General features: G+C 39.4%; 1 protein-coding gene and 1 non-coding gene across 3 annotated transcripts in view; one reads left to right on the forward strand and one right to left on the reverse strand.

Annotated features, from left to right (window-relative positions):
• LOC119052152 (cytochrome P450 2G1) overlaps positions 1 to 19,845 on the forward strand; it is a 52,135-nt gene that overhangs the window by 18,495 nt on the left and 13,795 nt on the right. The window lies entirely within an intron of this gene.
• Positions 15,423 to 15,528, reverse strand: LOC119052153 (U6 spliceosomal RNA). The gene has a single exon (XR_005083077.2). It is a non-coding gene; the product is annotated as a U6 spliceosomal RNA (small nuclear RNA).

The following is a 19,845-nucleotide window of genomic DNA, read 5'->3' on the forward strand; positions in this document are numbered from 1 at the left end:
AAGGGTCATTCCATTTCAAAATGTCTCAGTAGGGTATCCTGGAGATTGCATCATGAGTTGATGTCACCCTCTACCCAGTCCCGCTTCCCTTCCTTCTCTTGCCCAGGAACCAAACCACAGGTTTTCTCTCATAGAGGTCTTGTGTATTAACATCCATCTCAGAGTCACTTCCCATGGTCCCAACTTTCAACAGGTGTTAGCCCTCATGATACTCTTCCCCGAACCCAGGATATCCATGACCTGATCTTTGTAACCTGGGAATGTGCTCCCTTTCATGACATGGAGGATTCTGCAGATATGATGAAGTTAAGAATCTTGAGATGGGGAGATTATCTTAAATTATCTGGATGGGCCCAATGTAAGTGGAAGGGTTTTTATAAGAAGAAGGCCAAAGGATCAGAATTAGAGAAGATTTGAGAACAGAGGCAGAGGTCAAAGGGCAGAGAAGATGCGACGTTCATGACTTTGAAAATGGAGGAGGGACATGCACTAAGGAAGGCAGTCTCTAGAAGTTTTAAAGCAAAGAAACAGATGTAGACCCATTTCAGACTCCAGATCTCTGAGATAATAAACTCACGTTGTTTTAAGCCACTGAGTTAATGACCATTTGTTACAGCAGCAACAGAAAACTAATATGTCATGTGACTTTCCATCTGGGGTCATCCCAATTTGTATTCATTTGCTTTGTATGCCATAAAAAAGTACCCTAAACTTGGTGGCATAAACAACAAAATATATTCGCACAATAGAAGCATCACCCTGATCTCTGCCTTTATCTTCACATGCCATTCTCTCTGTGTGCACATTTGTGCCCAAAGTTTCTTTTTTTATAAGAATATCACTCGTTTTGTACTGGGGCCTACCCCAATGACCTCAGCTTAACATAAATATCTCTATAAAGATTCTATGTCCTAATAATGTTACTTTCCGAGTCTTCAGGAGTTAGGACTTCAACACATAAATCTTTGCTGACTCAATTAAAACACCTAACACAGTTGTTCATGACACAGTGTTGTTCTCAGTTACTCCAATGAGCCAAACATTGAACTGGGTGCTGAAAATACTAAGCATATTAAGTCCCTGCCCTATTAGACACTGGAATTGACGTATCTTAAAATGTTCTTCCTCATGACCCTCACTCCTCAGCTCCATTTCGAAGATGTTTATTCATTGTTGCTTATTTGGTGGTGCATTTCATCTATGTTCTTATTTAAAGCTTTTTCTGAAGCCAGCCAGTACTGAGGTATGACTGTATTTGCCTTCTTATAAACATTCTTTGATGATACCATTGGCCTACTTGAATAACTCAGGATAATCTCCCCAAATGATGATTTTTAATTTCATTCTATTCACAAAATCCATTCTACCATGTAAGGTAGTATTCCCAGGTTGTGCAGATTAGGACATGGGCACTTTGGGGAGGCCATTATTCAGTCTACCACAGACTTCAAAATAATTATGCTAAGTGGAAGAAGGTAGACAAAAAGAGTACATACTCTTTTTTTTACATACTCTTTATAATTCCACTAATATAAGTTCAGAAAGTGCAAGCTCATCTCTAGTGACAAACAGCAGATCAGTGGTTGCCTAGGGAGGGAGTTGAAAATAGGGAAGAGAGGAATTACAGAAGACATAAGGAAACTTTTGTGGTGATGAGTATGTTTATTATTTTATTTGAGATGATGGTTTCACCAGTGTACAGTATGTCACAATTGATCAAATTGTACACTTTCAATATATGCAGTTTATTGTGTGTCAATTACACTTCAGTAAAGCTGTTAACAAATAATACAAACACACTGGCATACATAAAAACAAGCTCCCGTACAGGTACCAGCCCTGCCTGTGCCCCTGCAGCACCCCTCTCCTCCTGTGACTTTGTAGCACTGCCTCTCTCTCTTGCTCCTTTGTTCTCTCTCTGTTTGTCCTTCCCCTTTTATGCCTTCATCCCTATATTATATCCCTTTCTATTATATCTATTTCTTCATTTCTCATTGTCTCTGGGTTTCTTCCTGTTTCTGCCCTAGCTTTTCATGATATCTTTTTTTCATTATAAGTCTTTGTAATCTGTTGTGTATTTTGCACTTATATTGCATCTTAATCAGAATCCTGTTTTTCTCCAGAAACATTTGATCTGTATTTAGATTTCATAAAAAAGTAGGTTTACCTACGCAAGTTTTTCCAAATGTGCTTAGAAGTTTTCCAATTACTAAACTGAGCAGCAATTGAGTGTTAGTTGAGTGCACTATGACCAGCATCAATAGTAGCCATATTGTAAGTAGTCACATGTGGCAAGTGGCTACCATATTGGACAATGCAGCTCTAATCTACTGTATGACTTTGTGTAAAATCCTCAACTGCTCTATGCTCCACTCCCCCATCTATAAAGTGGAGATGACAATGATACCTACCTCAAAGGGTAGGACTCAGTGTCTAACTCTGTGTAAAGCATTTCATACCTCTTTGTCAGTGATTCCTGGGGGTGGAATGAGGACCTAAGCTTGGTGCCAGGTCATACAACACAGTAGGAGCAAGGGCCTGGGTCAGAGTCCATATTGGCACCTCTCCAAAATTATAAAGTGCAGGCTTCACATCTGAATTCAAGAGGTCAAAATTTTCTGCACCCTCATCCTGTGTCAGAGGTGTATGGTTCAACTGCCAGGATCAGGGTCCTGGGTCCCACAAGAGGTTGACCTAACATGGCAGGAATGGTGCTGCCTGGCCTCCCCCACCTCCATTGCCTTTTAAAGGAAAGACACAGAGAGAGAGGTGGAAAGCCAGGCCCAGACCACCACTGGTGCACATGGATGCATTCATTCACATATCTGGCAACTGGGGACTGAGCCTGCCAGAGGCTCTGAGCAATGATGGAGACAGTCACCATCTTGGTGGACATCAATTAAACTGGACCCAGTCTCTGCACATCTGGGGCTTAGAGTGAAGGGGGAAAGAGAGATGCTGAGACAAAGAGAGATTACAAGCGATAGAGACATACACACAGATTATCAGAGAGGACCAGAGAAACATGCTGCACAGTGAAGACAGAGCCAAAGGCAGAAAGAGAACAGCCAGTACTGGTCAGTTCAGTCAGAGATGCAGTGAACCTAAATGTGCCCTCTTCCAGGTCCCTCAGTCCCTCTTTCTCCACCAACCCCCTCCACCTCTGAGTCTCACCAGTTCTGAGTCTCTCCACACTCCAAATGTTTCTCTCATCACTCTCACCTGTGGCTGCCACAGAAAGGAGGGTGAAGGAAGGGGGTCTGGAGATAGGCACTGAGCACACGAAGACCCTAGAAAAACACAGGGACAGGGAGATGCACAAACATACAAATATACACAATCTCACTCACAGGGACACATACCACCACCTCTGTGAAAAAGCAAATACCCCTGTACATATGAGTCCAACTAAACACATAAAAGCCCACTCATATGCAAAAATATATACATCAACACACTTAGACTCATACACAAAAACACATCAGCATTTTCACAAAAATACAAACACCTCTTCACACATAAAAATTAGACAAGCACGCCCACAGATGCTAGGATTTGATACCCTGAAAGTGTGTTACTAAAACATAATTTTTCTCTCTAGAATCATCCCCATTGTTACCAAAGATAGCCACATTCAGGCTAATTGATTTGTAGAACAAATCTAGTTTCAATAAGCTTGACCCATTATTTACCTAGGAGCAGCAAGAATAGTAATCATCCATATAGGCTGTTTTGAATCTGTTTTGCTGGAAATTTTCATGAGGAATCTTCTGATTTTAAGGGTCTCTTGAGGCCAGGAAAGTAAGCCAAGGACTTACCATCAGACTTTGCCTATAGATATAGATCTGGATAAATTCCTTTCTTCTCAAGGTCTCCAAAATATCACAATGTCCTCATGACTGACAGGGGACATAACCATTCTTACTCATCTTCTCAGACTGCTGGGTACCTAGTAAGAAAGGCCTCACGCTGAATTTTCCAAGGAGGCTTCCATACTGGTGCCATATTGTTGATCTCAGTTCATTTAAGCTGTGTATATGTGAGTCTATACATGTCTTTTTTAAATATGATATTTGTCAAAGGCTTGGTAATCTAGCCAGTTTTCAATTATGCCCTATTTCAAGCAGAACAGATTCTTCCTAACTTATGGAAATAATTATACTTCTATGAAAATAAGAATATTCACAAAAAGTTTCTGAATTCTGGAAGGATCAAGGATAGAGTAAGAGATAAATGTTTCAACTTTGTTTACAAAGGCATAATTTTAGCAAATTTCCTTATAGCAAGATAACAGATACATTAAAGAACAAGAAATATTTCAAAGAAAAGTCATAGCAATTTTAATGATCATTTTTTTTCTTTTAAAAATTTAGGTTGAATTTACTGGGAGTGACAAGCCTTAATAAAATCTATAGGTTTCAAGTTTATGATTCTATAATACATTATCTGTGTATAGTACTATGTGTTCACCTCCCAAAGTCAAGTCTGTGTCCATCAACATTTATCCTCTCCTTATCCTCTGCTACCTCTTCCCATCCCCCTTTCTTACTCTGGTAATGAGCATACTGATGTCTGTGTCCATGAAGTTTTCTTTGCTTAATTTCTTTAGCTTTTTTATACAGCCCCCAAACACCTTTCTTTTCATTTTTTCTTTTTTGAAAAAATGTTTTTGTATTTTTTCTATTTTTGTTTAGTTCCTTGTCCCCCATTCTCTCTGCAATCAACCACACTGTTGTCAATGTCCATGAGTCCTTTTTTTTTTTTGCTCAGTGCCTCCACTCCTGTAACTAACCCCTAGCCTTAGCTGTCATCCTACTCTGTGTCTACAAGTCTGTCTCTATTTTCTTGTTAGTGCAGTTTGTTCATTAAATTCCACGTATAGTGAAATCATATGGTATTCGTCTTTCTCTAACTGGCTTATCTAACAAAATAATATTTTCCAGGTCCATCCATACATTTACCCTCTGAAATGCATACCCATGCATTTGAGAGGGTAAAATGTTCTTTTTTATGGCCAAGTAGTATTCCATTGTGCAGATATCCCATAGTTGTTTTATACACTCATCTACTTATGGACACTTGGGCTGCTTCCATGTCTTGGCAATTGTAAATAACACTGTAATGAACATAGGGTTGCTTATGTTCTTTCAAATTTGTATTTTGGGTTCCTCCTAATATATTCCCAGAAGTGGGATTGCTGGGCCAAAGGCAGACCCATTTTTAATTTTTTTTTAGGTATATCCATGCTGTTTTCCACAGTGGCTGCACCAGTCTGCATTCCCACCAACAATGCATGAGGGTTTCCCTTTCTCCACATCTTCAACAGCACTTGTTGTTTGTTGCACTCCTTTTAAAAAATTATTTCATCGTTGTTCAAGTACAGTCGTCTGCATTTCACCTCCACTCCACCACTCAAACCCACCCATCCCCACCTCCCTCCTTTTTAAAGCTGTCAATCTGTTTACTTTATCTATGAATCTGTTTCTATTATGTTAATTTATTTTGTTCATTAGATTCCATAACCTTTATTAGTTAATGTAGTTCCATGTAATTAATTCTTGTTGATCTTTATCCTTTGTTAGCAGTTTTATGAATCCATCACTTCCTCTATTAGAGTTCTGCAGATTTCTTTTCTAAAAAAGAGGTAGACATTCGATATGTCAAAATCAGTGGATGGGCCAAACTTTGAACTGAGGAATTCCAGACTGCTGCTTGCCCCACTCCTTCACAATGCATGTTCCCAGAAAGGAGCTGGAATTGAAAGTCAAAGGAATATGGGAGTAGTCTCATGGGATGGAGCCCCTTTACCTGTTAAATCTGATACTAATTCCAAGTAGTTAGTCTCAGAACAGAATTGGATTGTAAACATTTATAATCTTATTAACCAATGTCACCCTGGTGAATTTATTTAAAAAATAAAAAGAGAAGAAATTTTAGCCTGGCTGGTGTAGCTCAGTGGATTGAGCACAGGCCTTTGAATCAAATGATCGAGGTTCAATTCCCAGTCAGGGCACATGCCTGGGTTGCAAGCCAGTTCCCAGCAGGGGACACACAAGAGGCAAACATACATTGATATTTCTCTTCCTCTCTCCTTCCCTTCCCCTCTAAAGATAAATAAATAAAATCTTTTTTAAAAAGAAGTTTTAATTTCTCTGGTTATATTTTGTTTACTTTTTTCTTTTTTTTTTTATTATGTTCCAGTTAAAGGTGAGATCATATGGTATTTGTCCCTCACCGCCTGGCTTATTTCACCTAGCATAATACTCTCCAGTTCAATCCATGCTGTCACAAAGGGTATAAGCTCCTTCTTTCTCTCTGCAGCACTTACAGGTAGGGCCATTGTGGGGTTGGGTGAGATGTGTGCAAAGTACACAAATGTGCCTGGGGCAGAGTCTGGGCTCTAAGTGTCAGCTGTAATCATCAGCACCGAGACTTGCTGTTGGGATTTAAAAAGACTATGCAGGTGTGTCAGAAAAATAATGGTCCTGCCGGCTACTCCCAAGGCTTGGCCAGGTCACCTACCCCTTTGACTGGGTAATAACTCTCCTCCCTGCTGCCACCTCTTATTCTGCCTCTGGCAAATCTCTGTCTCCTTCACTGAACTGTTTCCACTTTTCTGTGTGTCTCTCTGTTTTTCTCTCTGACCTTCTTTCCCAGTCTGTATTTCTCTGAGGTTCTTTATGTCTCAATGTCTCTCAGTCTCTCAGTCTGCAAGTCTCTGAGTGCCTGTCTTTAGCTGTCTCTTCCTTTCTCTGCAAATGCCTCTGTCCATCTCTGGCTTTGTCTCCCTCTCTATCTGTGTCCTGTGTCTTTCTTTTTCATTGTTGTTTTTGTTTTTTTTAATTTTATTTAGTTATTTTTCAAGTACATTTTTCTGTTTATTTCTCCCATCCCAGCCCACCCCACCCCACCCCATGCTCCCTCCCATTTCCACCTCCCTCCTCCCTCCCCACCTCCCTCCCATTTCCACCCCCCTCAGTTCTTGTCCCTGTGTCCTTCATACTTGTTCCTCCAAATCCCTCCCCCTTGTTTCCCTTTAAATTCCCTCCCCTCTCCCTTCTGGTCACTGTCCCCTTGTTCTCTATTTCAGTGTCTTTGTTTTTATTCTACTTGCTTGTTTGTTTTGTTGTTTAGCTTCCTGTTAAAGGTGACATCATATGGTATTTGTCTTTCAACACCTGGCCTATTTCACTCAGCATAATGCTTTCCAGTTTCAACCATGTTGTTGCAAAGGGTAGTAGCTCCTTCTTTCTCTCTGCTGCATATAATTCCATTGTGTATATGTACCACAATTTTTTGATCCATTCATTTACTGTGTCTTTCTTTGATTCCTTTTCCCTGTTTTCCTTGGCCCCAGTTACCCTCCCTCCCCTCTCATCTTCTTACCATGTCCCTTTTTCATCTCTCTGAAATTTTGTCTGTGCCTTTCTCTTTCTGTGTGCCTGGATCTTTTACTCTCTCCTTGCCCAGTGCTGCTCTGTCTCTTGTTTTCTGTCACCTGGAAACCTGTTCTTTTGCTCCCTTCTTACACAGAAGCTTTGCTCCCACTGCTCCTGCTGGCTCACTGCCCTTGGGAGGGGCTAACACAGAGCTGACTATAATATAACAGTTTATTGTGAACACAGTGACATGAGTGATGAGGAGGCCAGGATGTATGGATGTAAACATTCATGTATACATTTGTGTGTGGCCATGCTTTTGAAGTTATTGAGTAAACACTCAAGAATACAGTATGGTGACTATGTTTACATTTTTAAATTGTTATTATTCATTGATTGATTGATTTTTCTTTCATACATTACTTTATTGTTGTTCAATCACAGTTGTGTGCATTTTCTCCCCACCACTCCCCCACACCCCATCCAAACCCACCTCCCTCCCTTGTTTCCACCCTCCCCCTTGGTTTTGTCTATTAGTCTTTTATGGTAGTTCCTGAAACCCCTTCTCCCCACTGTCCCCTCCCTCCTCCTCCCCTCTGGCTATTGTTAGATTGTTCTTAATTTCAAGCAACCATGAAACAATGAATGAGAATCACTGTGGATCCTCCACACCCTTGCTGGCATATGTTATTAGTTGCTTGAATTTTAAGCATTCTAATAGTTGGAAAATGCTGTCTAATTGTGGCTTTAACTTGCATTTTTCTAATGAGGTATGGTCTCTCTTCTTTTTCAAGTAAAAGTTTTATTTTATTTTTTCTCATTGGCCCTTCAGAATTTATTTATTTAAAATAACTTTTTATTGTGTGTCTATTACAGTTGTCCCAGTTTTTCCCCTTTGCCATCCTCTGTCCATCCCACCCCCCACTCCCACAATTACTTCCCACACTGTTGTGCATGTCTGTGGGACATTTATACATGTTCTTTGTCTAGTTCCTTTCCATTCTTTCCACCATTATCTTCCATCTTCCTCCCCTCTGGTCACTTTCAGCCTGTTCCATTTTGTTTCTATTTTGTTTGACTCTATTTTAATAGATGTGATTCTATTTTGTTTGAGTTTATATTGTTCATTATAATGCTAAGTGAATAAGGCAGCCAGTGAAAGACAAATAGCATATGATCTCACCTATAAAAGGAATCTAATGAACAAAATGTAATAACATGGTCTTGAACATCTTTTCATATACTTATTTGCCATCCATGTATCTTTTCATGAAGTAAGTGTTTTAATCTTTTGCCCATTTTAAATGTTGAAAGTTTAAAAAATTGTTGGATAGTAATATTTTATCAGATATGTGATTTGAAAATATCACAGGTGTGATATTCTCCTAGGTGTGACTTATATTTTCATTTTAACAGTGTCCTTTTTACAGCAAACATTATTAATATTGAGTAAGTATAACTTACAAATTTTCTTTCATGGAGTGTACTTTCTTAAAAATTATTTTATTGATTATGCTATTATAGTTGTCCTATTTTCCCCCCTTTATTTCTTTCCAGCCTGCACACCCCCTCCTACTCACACTCCCCTCCCCATGCTGTAGTTCACGTCCATGGGTCATACATATATGTTTTTTGGCTTCTCCATTTCCTGTACTATTCTTAACATCCCTCTCTCCATTTTGCAACTACCATTTATGCTTCTTATTCCCTGTACCTTTTCCCCCATTATCCCCCTCCCCCTCCCTGCTGATAACCCTCCGTGTGACCTTCATTTCTGTGAACCCGTTCCTGTAGTATTCATTTGCTTAGTTGGTTTTTGTTTTCTTTTTAGGTTCAGTTGTTGATAGTTGTGAGTTTTTTGTCACTTTATCCTTCAAATTCTTCTCCCTTTTCTTAGATTAGTCCCTTTAACATTTCATATAATAAGGGCTTGGTGATGATGAACTCCTCTAACTTGACCTTATCTGGGAAGCACTTTATCTGCCCTTCCATTCTAAATGAAAGCTTTGCTGGATAGAGTCATCTTGGATTTAGGTCCTTGCCTTTCATGACTTCAAATGCTTCTTGCCAGCTTCTTCTTGCCTGTAAGGTTTCTTTTGAGAAATCAGTTGAGAGTCTAATGGGAACTCCTTTGTAGGTAACTCTCTCCTTTTGTCTTGTTGCTTTTAAGATTCTCTCCTTATTTTCTATGTTGGCTAATATAGTTATGATGTGCCTTGGTGTGTTCCTCCTTGGGTCCAACTTCTTTGGGACTCTCTGAGCTTCCTGGATTTCCTGAAAGTCTATTTGCTTTGCCAGATGGGGGAAGTTCTCCATTGTTTTTTTCAAATAAGTTTTCAATTTCTTGCTCTTCCTCTTCTCCTTCTGGCACCCCTATGATTCAGATGTTGGAACATTTAAAGGTGTCCTGGAGGTTCCTAAGCTTCTTCTCGTTTTTTTTTTTTAATTCTTGTTTTTTCATTTTATTCTGGTTCAATGTTTCTTTCTTCCTCCTACTCCAAACCATTGATATGAGTTCTGTCACTGTTGGTTCCCTGTAGATATTTCTTTATTTCACATAATGCAACCTTCATTATTGCTTGGGTCTTTTTTATCTGTTGAAGTACCCAGTGAATTCATGGAGCATGCTGATAACCAAACTTTTCAACTGTGCATCTGACAGATTGGCTATCTCTGTGTTGCTTTGTTGTATTTTTTCTGGAGCTTTGATCTGCTTTTTCATTTGGGCCATTATATATATATATATTTTTCCAGCATGCCTATTATGTAGTAAGGGGCAGGGCCTTAGGTGTTCACCAGGGTGGAGCAATCCACATTGCTGCGTTGTGATGCTGTATGTGGAGGATGGGTCCAAGAGGGAACAGTGCTGCTTGCTCCATTTTCGCCTGGTTTTTAGTCACTTACCCCACTACCCACAATCTAATTAGGCCCTTCTAGTGCTGATTCCTGGGTAGGTGGGTTTATGTATGTTCTAGGACACTGTGGGTCCCTCCTACAAAATTATGTGTGAGGCTGGGAGTTTCTTAAGCTGACACCTCAACTCCTGCTGGTGTTCTCAGCCTGAGGCTTTGAGGTTTTATTTCTTCACTCTGGAGCCCTGAGTTGTGCTATCTCTTTTGCTCCCCAGTTGTTCCTCCCAGTTTATCTGCAGGTGTATGTGAGACTGCCCAGTCTGCAAGCCACTGCCTTGCCTGGTCCACCAACCACTGCCCTGCTGGGTGTGCTCTCCACCTGGCTGCCCATCTCCACCCCTCCTACAGGTCTGGATGAATGTTTCTTTTTTAACTTTTGGTTGTCTGACTTCCATACAGTTTGATTTTATGTCAGTTTTTTTTTTATTTTTAAATTTGTTGTTGTCCTTCTTTGGGTTGTGTGAGGAGGTACAGTATGTCTACCTATGCCTCTGGCTCAGCTGGAAGTCAGTTTTACTTCCTTTTTTCCAATTGGTATGGTTTTATTTCTTCTTCCTGTCTGATTGCTGTGGTTAAAACTTCCAGTACTATGTTGAATAAGAGTGGTGAAACTGGACCTCCCTGTTTTGTTCCTGGGGTTAAAGGAAATGCTTTTAGTTTTCCCCATTGAGTATGATATTAGCTGCGAATTTGTTATATATGACCTTTATTATGTTGAGACATGTCCTCTCCATTCCTGCTTTGCTGAGAGGTTATTCAAAATCATAAATAAGTACTGGATTTGTCAAAAGCTTGTTTGCATCTATTGATATGAACTATGATTTTTACCATTCATTTTGTTTCTATGGTGTATCATGTTAATTGACTTGCAGATATTGTATCAACCTTGTATCCCAGGAGTACATCCTACTTGATCATGGTGTGTGATCTTTTTAATGAGTTCTGGATTTGGTTTGGCCATATTTGATTGAGGATTTTTGCATCTATGTTCATCAGAGATATTGGCCTTTAAATTTTCTCTTTACTTTGGTTTCTTGAAGTTTGAATATAATATGCTTACCTGTGGGCTTCTTGGTATTTACTCTGTTGGTGTTCCTTGAACTTGGGTCTGTGTTTTGGTTTCTGTCACCAGCAGAAGGAAAGAAATTCAATTCCTAACCTTCCCACTCTCCAGTAGAAGAATGACCCCTATGCCAAATTCACTTTGTAGAATTTGTTTCTTAAGACTCTTTGAGTTGTCCTGGCTGGTGTGGTTCAGTAGATTGAGTGCAGACCTGTGAACCAAAGGGTTGCTGGTTCGATTACCAGTCAGGGCACACCTGGCTTGCAGGCCAGGTCCCCAAGTGGGGGCATGCAAGAGGCAACCACACATTGATGTTTCTCTCCCTCTTTCTTCTTCTTTTTCCTTCTCTCTAAATACAAATAAAGTCTTTAAAAGAAACCTGTGAGTTGATTTTAATTGGGACTGAAAGCCACAACCATGCATTGGTGGTAATTTCAGCTCCTGATGAAAATATTTATGAGCAGGTGAAAGGTTACCCAGTTCCTCTCTATATAGCTCTTCACTTTTCTAAAGCTGATCCTCCCACTCCCAGTGGGATGAATCCACAGAACACTAAAAACTTAAAATTATAAAATTGTGGAATCCTTCAATGTTAGAACAGCAGATTCTGTGAATTACCGTTTCTTAGAAAAATGCTAGTCTGGGGAGGCTGTTCCTGCAAACCCTTCCCCTTTTCCCCTGAAATTTCCTCCCCTCTCCCCTCTGGGCACTATCAGACTGTTCTCAATTTCTGTGTCTTTGGTTATGTTTTGCTTGTTTGTTTGTGTTGTTGATTAGATTCCTGTTAAAGGTGGGATCATATGGTATTTGTCTCTCACCCCCTGGCTTATTTCACTCAGCATAATGCTTTCCAGTTCCATCCATGCTGTCACAGAGGGTAGGAACTCCTTCTTTCTTTCTTTCTATTTTTTAATAACGGAAATTTTTGTTTATTATGATTAACATTTCTTTTTATTTTTATTTAATTTTTATTCAAGTACAGTTTTCTGTCTTTTACTCTCATCCCAGCCCACCCCGCAAGTACTCCCCACCTCCCTCCCATTTCCACCCCCATTAGTTGTTGTCCATGTGTCCTTTATACTTTTTTCTGAAAATCCTTCCACTTTTCCTTCTGAAATTTCCTCCCCTCTCCCCGTTGGTCACTGTCCCCCTGTTCTCTATTTCAGTGTCTTTGTTTTTATTTTGCTTGCTTGTTTGTTTTGTTGTTTAGCTTCCTGTTAAAGGTGAGATCATATGGTATTTGTCTGTCAATGCCTGGCTTATTTCACTCAGCATATTTTCCAGTTCCATCCATGCTGTTGCCAAGGGTAGGAGCTCCTTCTTTCTTTCTGCTGCATAAAATTCCATTGTGTGATTAACAGGAACTAGTATAAAGGACACATGGACAACAAATAACGGGGGTTGAAATGGGAGGGAGGTGGGGAGCACTGGATAGGGATGGGCTGGGATTGGAGTAAAAAACAGAAAACTGTACTTGAACAATAATTAAATAAATTTAAAAATAAAGAAATAAATAAAAACTTCATTGTGCAAATGTCCCATAGTTTTTGGATCCATTCATTTACTTCTGGGCACCTATGTTGCTTCCAACTCTTGGCTATTGTGAATTCTGCTGCTATGAATAAACATTGGGGTGCATAGGTTCTTTTGGACTGGTGTTTCAGTGTTCTTAGGATATAATCCTAGCAGTGGAATTGCTGGGTCAAAAGGCAGGTCGATTTTTATTTTTCTGAGAAAATTTCATACTGTTTTCCATAATGGTTGTACCAGTGTGCAATCCCACCAACAGTGAACTAGTGTCCCCCTTTCCCCACAACCTCTTCAACACTTGTTTGTTGCTTTATTTATGATGGCCATTCTGACTGGTGTAAAAAGTTATCTCATTGTGGTTTTAATTTGCATGTCTCTGATAGCTAGCAATATTGAGCATCTTTTCATGTGTCTCTGGATCTTCTGTATGTCCTCCTTGGAGAAATGTCTGTTCAAGTCCCTTGCCCACATTTTCATTGAGTTGCTTGTCTTCTTAGAGTGGAGTCATATAAGTTCCTTGTATATTTTGGAGATTAAACTCTTGTCTGAGGTATCATTGGCAAATATGTTTCCCCATACAGTTGGTTCTCTTTTCATTTTAATACTGTTTTCTTTAGCCGTGCAAAAGATTTTAATTTTGATGAGATCCCATTTGCTTATTCTTTCCTTTATGTCCCTTGCTCTAGGGGACATATCAGTAAAAATGTTGCTGCGTGAAATATCTGAGATTTTCTTGCCAATGTTCTCCTCTAGAACTTTAATGGTGTCACTGCTTATATTTAAGTCTTTTATCCACCTTGAATTTATTGTTGTGTACGGTGTAAGTTAGTGCTCGAGTTTCATTTTTTTGCACATAGCTGTCCAGTTCTCCCAACACCATTTGTTGAAGAGGCTATCTTTACTCTATTTTATGTTGCTGCCCCCCTTGTCAAATATTAATTGACTGTAGAGAGTTGGGTTTATTTCTGGGCTCTCTGTTCTGTTCCATTGGTCTATGACTGTTTTTATGCGAGTACCAGGCTGTTTTGATTACAGTGGCTTTGTAATAGAGTTTGGTATCAGGTATTGTGATCCCTCCTACTTTGTTCTTCTTTCTCAAAATTGCAGCTGCTATTCGGGGTCGTTTATGGTTCCATATACATTTTTGAAATGTTTGTTCTATGTCTGTGAAGTATGCCATTGGTACTTTAATAGGTATCACCTTGAATCTGTAAATTGCTCTTGGTGGTATGGACATTTTGATGATGTTAATTCTTCCAATCCATGAACAAGGTATATGTTTCCATTTGTTTGTGTCTTCCTTGATTTCTTTCTTCAGCATTGTGTAGTTTTCTGCATACAGGTCTTTTACCTCCTTAGTTAGGTTTATTCCCAGATATTTTATTTTTCTTTTTGCTATATCTAATGGGATTTTTTCCTTGATTTCTGCTTCTGCTGATTCATTGTTGGTATACAAAAATGCCTTCGATTTCTGGATATTGACTTTGTAACCCGCTGTTTTGCCAAATTTATTAATTAGTTCGAGCAGTTTTTGGGTAGAGTCTATAGGATTTTCCATGTACACTATCATGTCATCTGCAAACAGTGACAGTTTTGTTTCCTCCTTTCCGATTTGGATGCCTTTTATTTTCTTTTCTTGCCTGATTGCTGTGGCTAAAACATCCAATACTATATTGAATAGAAGTGGTGAAAGTGGACAGCCTTGTCTTGTTCCTGATCTTAGTGGAAAAGACTTTAGTTTTTGCCCATTGAGTATAATGTTGGCTGTAGGTCTCTCATATATGGTTTTTATTATATTGAAAAATGCTCTCTCTATTCCCACTTTGCTGAGTGTTTATCATAAAAGGGTGTTGTACCTTATCAATAGCTTTTTCTGCATCTATTGATATGATCGTGTGACTTTTGTCTTTGCTTTTGTTTATGTGATGTATTACATTTAGTGATTTGTGAATATTGAACCATCCTTGCATACCTGGGATGAATCCCACTTGGTCATATTGTATGATCTTATTAATGTATTGTTAGATGCGGTTTTGCCAATATTTTGTTGAGGATTTTAGAGTCTGTGTTCATCAGCAATATTGGCCTGAAGTTTTCTTTCTTTGTTGTGTCTTTATCTGGTTTTGGAATTAGGATGATGCTGGCTTCATAAAAAGAGTTTGGGAGTCTTCCATAATTTTGGATTTTTTGGAATAGTCTGTGGAGAATAGGGGTTAGCTCTTCCTTAGATGCTTTGTAGAATTGTCCTGTGAAACCATCTGGTCCAGGGCTTTTGTGTGATGGGAGTTTTTTTTATTACTGCTTCAATTTCTTTTGCTGTTATTGGTCTGTTCAGGCTTTCTGCTTCTTCTTCATTGAGTTTTGGAAGATTATATTTTTCTAGAAAATTTTCCATGTCACCTAGGTTTTCAAATTTCTTGGTATACAGTTCTTCATAGTATTTCTTACAATCCTTTGTATTTCTGTGGTGTCAGTTGTCATCTCTCCTCTTTCGTTTCTGATTGTGTTAATTTGGGTCCTCTCTCTTCTTCCTTTTTTTTAAATATGGAGTGCTTCACAAATTGCACATCATCCTTGCGCAGGGGCCATGCTAATCTTCTCTGTATTGTTCCAGTTTTAGTATATGTGCTGCCGAAGTGAGCACTCTCCTTTTCTTGATGAGCCTTCAGAAAGGGTTGTCGATTTTGTTTATCTTTTCATAAAACCAGCTCCTGGATTCGTTGATCCTTAGAATTGTGCTTTTAGTCTCTATGTCATTTAATTCTGCTCTGATCTTGGTTATTTTCTTCTTTCTACTTGCTGTGGTCTGTCTTTGTTGTTGTTCCTTGAGTTCTTGTAGGCACAGGGTTTGGTTGTTTGTTGGAAATGTTTCTGTCTATTTCAGATAGGCCTGTATTGCTATGACCTTTCCTCTCAGCACTGCCTTTGCTGTGTCCCATAAGTACTCGGTTGTCGTGAGTTCATTTTCGTTTCCAGAAACTTATATTACTTCCCTAATTTAATTCTTGACCCATTTGTTGTTTAATAGTATGCCATTCAATCTACATGATTTTGAGTGTTTTGCGTTTTTTCCTTTGGGGCTGCTGTCTAGTTTCAGTCCCTTGTGGTCAGAGAAAATGCTTGGTATGATTTCAATTTTCTTGAATTTGTTCAGGCCCGTTTTGTGTCCTATCATGTGGTCTATGTTTGAAAATGTTCCATGTGCATTTGAAAAGAATGTGTATTTAGCTTCTTTGGGATGAAGGGCTCTATATATATCAGTTAAGTCCATTTCATCTAGGGTGGTGTTTAATGCCACAATATCTTTGTTGATATTTTGTTTGGAAGATCTGTCCATTTTCAATAGTGGGGTGTTCAAATCCCCTACTATAATTGTGTTGCTGTCAATATCTTTCTTGAAGTCCTCTAAAATTTTCTTGATATATTTTGGTGCTCCTATGTTGGGTGCATATATATTTATGATGTTAATGTCTTCTTGGTGGATTCTTCCCTTGAGTATTATGAAGTGACCTTATGGGTCTCTCTTTATGGCCCTTTTTTTGAAGTCTATTTTGTCTGATATGAGCATTGCTACCCCATTTTTTTCTTTTCTGTTTGCTTGGAAAATTTGTTTCCAGCCCTTCACTTTTAGACTGTGATGGTCTTTTGTCCTGAGGTGGGTCTCTTGTAGGCAGCATAGGTGAGGTCATACTTTCTTATCCATTCAGCTCTTCTGTGTCTTTTGATTGGAACATTTAATCCATTTACATTTAGGGTTATTATTGATAGGTACTTATTCATTGACATTTTTTGTACCCGTGTTCTCTCTCTCTTCCTTCTTTTCCTTAAAGTAGCTTCTTTAGCATCTCTTGCTAAGCTGGTTTGGAGGAGGTATATTTTTTTAGACTTCTTTTGTCTTGGAAGCTCTTTATTTGGCCTTCCATCTTAATTGAGAGCCTTGCTGGGTAAAGTAGCCTTGGTTGTAGGTAACTGGTTCTCATTACTTGAAATATTTCTTGCCATTCTCTTTTGGCTTGGAGTGTTTCCATTGAGAAGTCAGCTGCTAACTTTATTGGGGCTTCCTTGTATGTTACTTCCTTCTCCCTTGCTGCCTTTAAAATTTTCTGTTTATCTTGGAATTTTACCATTTTAATTATGATGTGTCTTAAAGTGGTTTTCTTTGGGCTCCTCTTGATTGTGATTCTCTGTGTTTCCTGAATTTGTGTGACTTCTCTCATTAAATTAGGGAAGTTTGTCATCATTACTTTTTCAAACAGGTTTTCTATCTTTTGCTCTTCTTCTTCTCCTTTTGGTATCCCTATTATATGGATATTATTATGTTTCATATTATCCTGTATTTTCCTTAATCCTTCTTCATTCTTTGTCAGCCTCTTTTTTTCTTCTTGCTCTTTCTGTGTGTTTTTTTTCCTACCTTGTGTTCCAGCTCACTGATTTGGACATCTGACTCATTTAGCCTGATTTTGATTTTTTTTTCTACTGTGTCTTCAGTTCAGAAATTGTATTCTTTATTTTCTCTTGGCCCTTGATAATTTTTATTTCCTTTTTTATGTTGATATGGTTTTCAGTGAGTTTGTTGTAGTTTTGGCAATTCTCTGTGAGATCTTTGAGTATCTGGATAACTGTGTCTTTGAACTCAGTATCATACTTGAGTTGCCTCTATTTTCTTTAGCATTCTTCTGAGGCTTCCTCCTTTCCTTTCATTTTGGGATTGTTTCTTTGTGTTCACATTTTGTGAGACTCTTCTCATTAGCCTCAGCCTCTTAATCTTATCTGTTCTGACTCCCTTGGTTTATGGTGTGAATTTCTATGGTAGAATTCCTGTGAGATTCAGTGGTGCCATCTCCTTGATTTCCCAAGTCACTGGTCTTCGCTGTAGTTTATGTTGGCTCTGTGTTTGTCTTTGGGTTTTGGTTGTTGTTGGTTCCTTCTTTGGTGGGTCCTTCCCACCAGCTGGTTAACTGAGGGTCACTCTGTCCACCAGCTCTTGTATTTTGTTGTGCTGGTGTGGGCAGGCTGTGTCAAAGTTGGTTATTCTGTGTACAGGGTTTTGAGGCTTCTCTCTCACTCTTCAGTTGTTTGTTGTGGGTAATTTCTCCACCTTTTAGTTGTATTTCCAGATTGGTCCTGGATTGAGGTTAGTGTGGCTGCCACTCTGTCCTTCACCTTCTTCTGTTGTTATCTGTTGGTGGTTCCTTTGTGGGTGTGTTTCCTCTTCTAGCAGGTATCCTGGTGTTAACAGCTTCCACCTACTCTTTTTTGAGATCCATTGGAGGGGGAAGGCAAAATGGTTTAACACAGCCAGAGTTAATATCTGAGTTAATATCAGAGTTAATATCATAATTCTATGATATTAACGTAGCAGCTAGTAGAGAAGAGATAGGAGATCCTTTGGTTATGTACAGTGTTAACTGTGATGTTCCACTCAACTAGCCACTTTTTAGAAAGAAAGGAAAGAAGATAAGACTCTTGTTGGGGAGGGAAGGATTGTGAGTTGGATCTAGAAAGCAGTGAGATTGTGGGAGGCCAGATTCTGAGGTAAGGTGAGAGTGAAGGATAGCAAATAAGTGTAGTATGTGAGAGAATAGAGTGAACCATAATAGTAAGAGAGTTCAGGAAACTGTGTAGTGGGCTAAGATATGGGAGGGGTGCTGTGTAGTATTTACAATTGTATGGAAGAGCTTAATATTTACAATACTAATGGAGCAACATTCATATGGCAGAATCTATGTGATCTGGATAACAAGAATAGGAAGTATAGGACCTTGAGTAGTGTGCTAACAGAACACAAGTGAAGTGAAAGACAGTAAATTAATAATATACTATGAAAGAAAGAACAAGGGAAACCAGTGAAACAGTACAATTTAAACATCCAAGCAAAGAAGACTAAACAGAAAGAAGAGGGATACAAAAATACTAATAAAATAAAAGGTGTAAGAATAATGAAAAATAATAATACAAATATGCAATAACTTGCAGGTTTTCTGTAGTAGCAAAGTGAAATTTGTCTCACTGCCTCAGCTGTTGGAATGACTCCCTCTGTGTGTTCAACTCTGGTTTTTTCACAGTTCCAGGTTTTTTTGTGTGTGACTTGTGGGGATCTGAAAAAAAGAAGGAGGAAGGGATAAAATGGGAAAGAAAGGAAAAAGGAATATAACAAGAAAGAAGGAAAGACAGGAAAAAGGAGTTGAAAAATAAATAATAATAAAAATAAAAATAAAGGAATTACTTAAAAAAAAAACAACAACCTCTTTCTGGCTTCAAATTGGCCAAACCAGTTTTGCTGTCTTCCTGGGTGCAGCAGGCTGAGGGGAGATTGGTTTCACTTTTCTTCCTCCCTTCCTGATCCACACTCAGTCAGCCTCCAGCTCATCACCCCAGCAGCCTCTGGTCCCTCAGGTTCCCCAGGTTCTGGTGTGCACTCTACTATGGGCTATGAGTGTGAGTGCCAGTTGCCGGGGCTTTGGGTGTGGGCGCCAGGCCTTCCTCAGAGTGCACTCTTCCTGGGCTATGGGTGTGAGATTGGGGCCTTTCACTGAGCACACTCTTCCAGGGTTGTGGGTGTGTGTGCTTGGCCAGGTGGCCTTTGGTCCCTCAGGTTCTGGCAAGCACTCTTCCCAGGGCTACAGGACTGTGTGTAGGTCCTCCCATGCCACCTTGGGTTCACTGCATGGCTGGGTGGGGAGGAGGCTGGAGTGGCTGCTGCAGGAGAATTCCCCAAACAGCCATCGAGTGACTCTTTTTTTACTTTTTCTTTTTGAGAAATTCCTCCTGCTCAAGCATGCCTCTCCATACAGAGGCCTGGCCTCTCGCAGTGCCCAATTCTCCAACCAGACCAGGGACTATATGGGTCAGAGCCCATCACAGCCCAACTCTCAACTTTCTCTAGCTGGTGTCCACAGAATCTGTGGGTACTCACAGCCCCTATGTGTTTGCCACTTACTCCTCATTCCCCTTTCTGCAA

The sequence above is a fragment of the Artibeus jamaicensis genome, unplaced genomic scaffold (genome assembly GCF_021234435.1).
Source record: "Artibeus jamaicensis isolate MK-2021 breed Jamaican fruit bat unplaced genomic scaffold, CSHL_Jam_final contig_47, whole genome shotgun sequence".
Classification (NCBI taxonomy): domain Eukaryota; kingdom Metazoa; phylum Chordata; class Mammalia; order Chiroptera; family Phyllostomidae; genus Artibeus; species Artibeus jamaicensis.